Source organism: Palaemon carinicauda, chromosome 10 (assembly GCF_036898095.1).
Source record: "Palaemon carinicauda isolate YSFRI2023 chromosome 10, ASM3689809v2, whole genome shotgun sequence".
NCBI classification, from domain to species: Eukaryota; Metazoa; Arthropoda; class Malacostraca; order Decapoda; family Palaemonidae; genus Palaemon; species Palaemon carinicauda.
Genome location: NC_090734.1, coordinates 2572292 through 2579791, shown reverse-complemented (window position 1 = coordinate 2579791; position 7500 = coordinate 2572292).

Sequence of the window (7500 nt, the reverse complement as noted above, 5' to 3'; positions counted from 1 at the left end):
ATATATACATACATACATACATACATATATATATATATATATATATAAAATAAATTTCTACCTCATACTTTGGATCAAACCCTAGCCCCTTCAAATGAAAGGCAAGATCATGCCACCAGAGCCTCTGTTGGCATAGTTGGAAGCGACCTGGTCTTTCATTTGATTGGGCTAGGGTTCGATCCCAAGTATGAGGTAGAAATTTATTTCTATTTGAACTCGATATTGTGTTGACTTTGCATCCATATTATATATATATATATATATAAATATATATATATATATACACACACTATACTGTATATATATATATATATATATATACACAGTATACTGTATATAAATATATATATATATATATATATATATATACAGTATACTATATATATATAAAATATATATGAACATATCATAGGAAATGGTATGTCTGAAGGAGAGTAATGTTTAAAATTAAAACTATCATCGTATTTACTGATTCCACCTAAAGAAATGATAAGTTCAGTACTGGCTTCACACAGTCACACTCCCTAATCGCAGCAAATGCTAATTAGCAAAGAATTTCGACGAGAAATTAAGAAATAATTTGACACGTCTTCGAGATCCAGTCCAACAGGAATTCTTTCCTTACAAACTTTAGAGAGGTTAAAAAATGTGTAGAATAAATAGATGGATCTGGTGTAATTTCTGACAGTTCTATCAAATGAAATTTCTTAATTATTGGAGAAATGTTCCTGTGTAATAAGAAACTCAGCGCGGAAAAAAATTTAGACAAATAACAGAGGGTGAAAGAAGCATGAAAAACATAGAGAGAAATAACAAACGTCGAAAGAAGCATGAAAAATGTGTACATGTGAGTGTGGGTGTGAGTATGGGTATATGTGTGCTAATGTGTAGTTGCCAATGTAAGGCGCAAGTATGTCAGTAATTGCGCTTGTATTTAGAATTGTCTCAAGTAATTATTCTTTGCTGTTTACTTCAAATGTATGAATAAAAGAAATAAAATTAGATCTTGATGAGAGAGAGAGAGAGAGAGAGAGAGAGAGAGAGAGAGAGAGCATGAAAACTAACATTATTACTAAATCCTTATTAAAGTGGGTCTATTTCTCCTCTCCATGTGGATCAAACCGACGCTCTGACGTATTGAAAGCAAAATCACATGTCGTTGCTAAATGGTACGGTCACTGTCATACAAGCATCCTGGACCAAGGTTTTGAATCCCGGCCACACAGATGCTGTTGTCTTTGAGTGATTTTGCCTCGAGACTCTGAACCTGAAGTCATTAGGAGAATCCCAGACATTAATGTATTAAATATATGGCTTTATATATACATATACATATATATATATATATATATATATATAAATATATATAATATATATATACATAAATATATACGTACATATATGTATATACTATATATATATATATACATAAATATATACGTACATATATGTATATATATATATCTATATATATATATGACACATGCACGAAAATTATGTTTTTTTTATTATTGGGTTTGGGGACTACCGGGAAAAATCCTAAATATGGTTACTGGTACATTTATCCTCCTGGTGACTAAAATTAAATGTTTCCATCAATATCTTTCACATAAGCCATAAACCAACACACAAGGCTAAATTGATTTATTGATAAACAAAAGCATTACATATCTAAAGCTCTTCTATAAAGGAAAACTGCATTATTTACTCCTTAATGATATGCACTACTATACAACATGTAATTAACAGATTTTATTAAAAGGAAGCTCTCGCGGTCAGGAAACAGTCATGATAGAGATGGTATTCTCACATCTGCCTATTAACATTCAGATCACAAATGATTACCAGACAATGACTGGATAAGAATGCACTACATAGTAAGGAGAAGGTAGTTTTCATGACTAATGAATAAATTACCTTTTCTCCATTAAATGGAAAATAACCATACATATTTCCAGAAATAAATAAACACATACACACGTACACAAATACACTCACTCACTCACTCATACACACACACATACACAAAAACACGCACACACACTCACATATATATATATATATAATATATATATGTATGTATATATAGAAAAATTTATGCACATTTAGACGTGTTTTCATATTCAAATAAGCCATATATTTTTGGATACATTAATGTCTGGATTCTTTTAACGATCTCGGGATCAGAGCACCAGGCGAAATCACAAAAAGACAAAAGGTTGTGCTCGGCCGGAATCGAACCCTGTTCTGGCAAGCTTGTATAAACAGTGACTACCACTTGGCCAAGTGGTAGTCACTGTCTATATAAGCTTGCCGGACCAGGGGTGCGATTCCCACCCGGGCACAAACTCTTGTCTCTGTGTTATTTCACCTGGGGCTCTGATCCCGAGGTCGTTAAGAGAATCCAGACATTTATGTATCAAAAATATATGGTTTATTTGAATATATAACGGATTTTGAGCGAAGCGAAAAATCTATTTTTGGGTGAGATGGCCATGTCGTCCTGATGGAAGTTCCTATAGGGTAGCTTCCTAGGGTATATTACAACTACGGTGATATTCCAGAGAATTTACCTTAAGGTACCAGAATTCTAACTCCTGGAGCGAATATCCCTCGTGAAAGGGACATCGCGACATATCAGAGGACGTATTCTTGACACGCCACATGGCAATCTGCACCCTGAACAGAGATTTCGTATCGCAGGGGGCAATTGGCAAGAAACGAATTCGGAAAGAAAAGGGGGAGCCGCTCCCAAGGCTCCCTATCTCCGTTTCGTAAGCGTGCCTGGCACCAATCCTGGCGCCATCTGTATTCCTTGTAGCCATACACGAGGTGCTACAGATACTGTATGTAGGGAGGGGTCCTACAGCCCTTTCTTAGAAAGGCAAGGGCGGGTCCATCAGGACGACATGGCCATCTCACCCAAAAATAGATTTTTCGCTTCGCTCAAAATCCGTTTTTTGGGCTCAAGCCATGTCGTCCTGATGGAAGTATACCAGAGCATTACTGTATCTGTGGATTCTCAGAACGTGCCGTACTCCCCGGAGGTAATTTTTCCTGGTCGACTAGACCTAGAGACCTAAGATGTTACCGTTATACATCTTTTCACCTAACTATAACCATGTTAGAGCTTCCTGCCCCCTACAGGGAAGAGTCCTACTAGACTCTGGAAAAGTCTCGAAGAGTACATATACCTATGTATGAATACCAGGCAAGCTAATATAGTGGTCTCACCCTATATTAAGTAAAGCATAGTTTGTAAAGAACCACTGCGTCAATATGAAACATCGACCAGTTCTCCGCACAATACTTGTATTGGACAAAGGTTTTATATCCGCATAGGAGGAAAACCAATGCAACATAGCTTGCATAAAGGAACAATTCTATTAGAATTATCCCAGATAAGGTACATAGAATGAATGCTCAATTATACCGATAAATTGGACACAGTGAAAGAGACGCAAGGTTCTCAAGAACCAGTTTATTGACAGACAATAAATAGCCAGGTTAACAACAATTATATATATATATATATATATATATATAGTATATATAAGAAGAGATAACCCAAAACATTAAGCATAAGTATAATAGTAAAACAGAACTTGTTTATCTGAAAGAAAAACATTAAATGCCACTTTTTAAGATACCGAGGTATCAAAGTCATAAAAGTCTGTATTACAAATCAATGACATTAGCGTTAGAAACGCTCGGCACACATGTCTGCACTTATGCTAGGTTCACCTTTGGAAATGGAACAGTCTATATGGGCAACTCAGTGCCCTCACTTAGTTTGTAGTACAGTATGCAACTACACACTCACCCTGGAATTAATCGTCCCAATTAAAACCACTGTTCCTCGCAGAGTTAAACAGTAGGGCTAACGACGCGACCCACTGCTACCACAGATCTCTTTAGTTCCTCTACTTGCTTCGCATAGTGGCGAAAGAACACTTCTGGAAGACTTCCAGCCAGTGTATGAACGGAGATGTTCAAAATCCATACAATTAAAGAAATTTAAGGATGAGGCAACTTTCCTCGGATCGTGACCTGCGGGTGTACTGTCAGGATCCGCTCTGCGAATAAAATATGTGATTTTCGCTCTGAGTTGATTCAGAGATAAATTTGAGCCTGATGTTTCTCCCCTGAATAGTTGACCACCCCTGAAGTCTGAAGTTCTATGAAGATAGACCTTTAGGCATTCTACTGGACATAGAGATGCATCTTCTTTCAGAGGGCAGATTCTCCAGGGACCCCACCTGTTGGTGGGTAACTCATTCTTGGCGAGAAACGTAGGATCCGGAAACAGGTTCAGTTCTCCCCCATCCAGGAACTGAACACGACCTGCCTCTCTCGAGAGGGCTACGATCTCACTAACCCTGGCCCCGGACGCGAGTGCAAATAGGAAGATAACTTTTTGTGTCAAATCCTTTAACGTACACTCTTCATTGCTCAACAGAGAAGCGAAATGAAGAACTTTGTCTAAAGACCATGAAATGGGCTTTGGAGGTGCTGAAGGTCTGAGCCTAGCGCAGGCTTTCGGAACTTTATTAAAGATTTCGTTACCTAGGTCGACCTGGAAGGCATATAGAATGGGTCTTGTCAAAGCAGACTTACACGCTGAAATCGTGTTAGCCGCCAACCCTTGACCATGGAGGTGGATGAAGAAAGATAAGCAGAAGTCTGTCGAGATCTCCTGCAGATTCTTCGCCTTGACAAAGGCCACCCATTTTCTCCAAGATGACTCATATTGCCTTCTAGTAGATTTGCATTTATATTCCTCTAGGAAGTCTATGCTGGCTTTCGAAATCCCGAAACGCTTTCTCACCGCTAGGGAGAGAAAATCATGAGCTGCAGGGTCCGGGTTTTCTGTAATGAAGCGCAGACAGTCGACTTCTGGACTCGCTGGGTCAGAACTGGATGTGGTAGCGGTACAAACTTCAGCTGTAGTTCCAATGCCAAGGGGAACCACACGCTGTTCGGCCACTTGTGGGCCACTATTGCCGCTACCCCCTTGAAGGATCTCAGTTTGTTGAGGACCCTCAACAGAAGGTTGTGAGGAGGGAACAGATAAATCCTGGACCATCTGTTCCAGTCGAGGGACATCGCGTCCACTGCTTCCGCTAAGGGGTCCTCGTACGGGGACACGTACAGGGGCAACTCTTGTTGTCTTTCGTCGCAAAGAGGTCTATCTGCAGTTCTGGGACTTGATTCAGAATGAAGGAGAATGATCCTGCGTCTAAGGACCATTCCGACTCTATCGGTGTGAACCTGGATAGAGCGTCCGCTGTCACGTTGCGGACTCCTTGAAGGTGAACTGCCGACAGGTACCACTTCTTCTTTTCCGCCAATCGGAAAATGGCCAACATCACCTCGCTGTCCATCACCAACCTTATGTGGATCGAGTGACGCGGGGAGACTTTCTTTAAGGTAAGGAGCACTGCCATAGCTTCTAGAAAGTTTATGTGAAAGGTCTTGAATAGCTTGGACCAAGTCCCCTGGACTTTTTTCCGATGAGAGTGACCTCCCCATCCCTCCTTTGAGGCGTCTGAGTGAATCGTCACTGACGGGGGAGGTGGCTGAAGAAGAACCGACTTCTTTAGATGTCTGGCTTGGGACCAAGGACTGAGAAGAGTACGTAGCCGAAGCGGAACTGGTCTTCTCAGATCTCTTCGCGCGTTTGATGCATAACTTCTCCAAACTCCGGTTGCATCCTTTAGCTGTGCTCTTAGCACTGGGTCTGTCACCGAAGCAAACTGGAGAGAGCCCAGTACCCTCTCCTGTTCGCGTCTTGATATCCTTTCGGAATCTAGAAGTCTCTTGAACGGAACACGTTATCTCCTTCCTTTTCTTCGCCGGGATGGAGAAACGGTGTGACATTAGGTCCCAGTGGATTCCCAGCCACTGAACTTTTGAGATGGAGAAAGTCGAGACTTTTTTCTGTTGATCTTGAAGCCTAGGTACTCTAGGAACTGGATCACTTGACTGGAAGATTGCAAGCATTCTGTCTCGGATGCTGCCCACACCAACCAGTCGTCCAGGTAGGCTACTACCTGAATTCCCTTTAGCGTAATTGTTTGAGAGCTACGCTCGCAAGCTTCGTGAAAATCCTTGGGCTATGTTTAGCCCGAATGGCATGGCTCTGAAGGCGTATAGTCCTTCGTTGTAGCCTGAACCCTAGGTAGGGGGAGAATCGACGGCTGATTGGAATGTGCCAATAGGCGTCTGACAAGTCTATAAAGACGGAATATGCCCTCTTGGGCAGTAAGGTCCTTATGTGTTGCAGTGTTAGCATTTTGAATTTGCAATTCACTATGAACTTGTTGAGTGGCGACAAGTCCAGAATGACTCTGAGCTTTTCCGAGTCTTTCATGGGAACACAAAACAGCCTCCTTGGAATTTGATGGACTTCACCTTTCGGATCACATTTTTCTCCAACAGTTCTTGAACGTACTCCTCCAGAACGGGGGTGGAGTGTTGGAAAAACCGAAGGCACGGGGGTGGAGTGGTGTACCAGCTCCAGCCCAGTCCATTCTTGAGTAGGCTGTGGGCCCAGGGATCGAAGGTCCATCGATCCCAAAATTTCAGAAGTCTCCCTCCTACCGGTATCATCTCACTTGGACTGCCGTCCTGAGGTCTTGCCTCCCTGACCACGACCACCCCTGAATCCCCTTCCCCTTGAGGGGCGCCTAGACGAGCCTCTGGTTGCTCCTCTAGGCTCTGCTCGAAAGGAAGAAAGACTGCCCTTCGAACGTTGGGGGTGAATGCCGTGGACTGTGTCGACACAGCCTGGGGTATCCACTGAAAAGTGGTCGGGGTTTGTGCCACCATCTGGGGCAGTGGAGGCAATGGCAATTGCAGTTGCTGTTGCTGTCTAAAAGGCTTGGCTGGCCGAGACGGTAGCCTAGTCCTCATAGTCTTCCTCTTGGTTGAGGACCCTCATCCGGGGAAGACTTTCTTTTGATAGCCAGGCCCCACTTCTGGAGAAGGTTTCTATTCTCCAAGGTGGCCTTATCAACAACTTCTTTGACCAAGTCGGTAGGGAAAAGGTCTTTTCCCCAAATGTTGGAGGAGATTAGTTTCCTTGGCTCGTGCCTCACCGTAGCCGAGGTGAACACGAACTCCCTACAAGCTCTCCTTGCCTTGACGAAGCCATAAAGGTCTTTCGTCACTGTGGCCAGATGAGTCTTGGCCACCACCATGAACATTTCATGGAACTTGGGGTCACTTGCCATTGTCTCAAAAGTAGTCTGAAGAGACATTGAGGCAGCCAGTCTTTCTTTTGTCTCGAACTCTCTTCGCAAAAGAAAGTCAGACAGCTTAGGGAGGTCCTCGCGAACTGACGTCCGGCAATATCAGCCTCCAACTTCCACCTGAGAACGTAAGATGGACATCCTTCCAGTCTTTGTGGTCCATAGGCAGGGCCAGCGACAAGGGTTTACACTCCTCCAGGGAGGGGCAAGGCTTGCCGGCCTCGACAGCTTTTAGTACAGCCGCAAC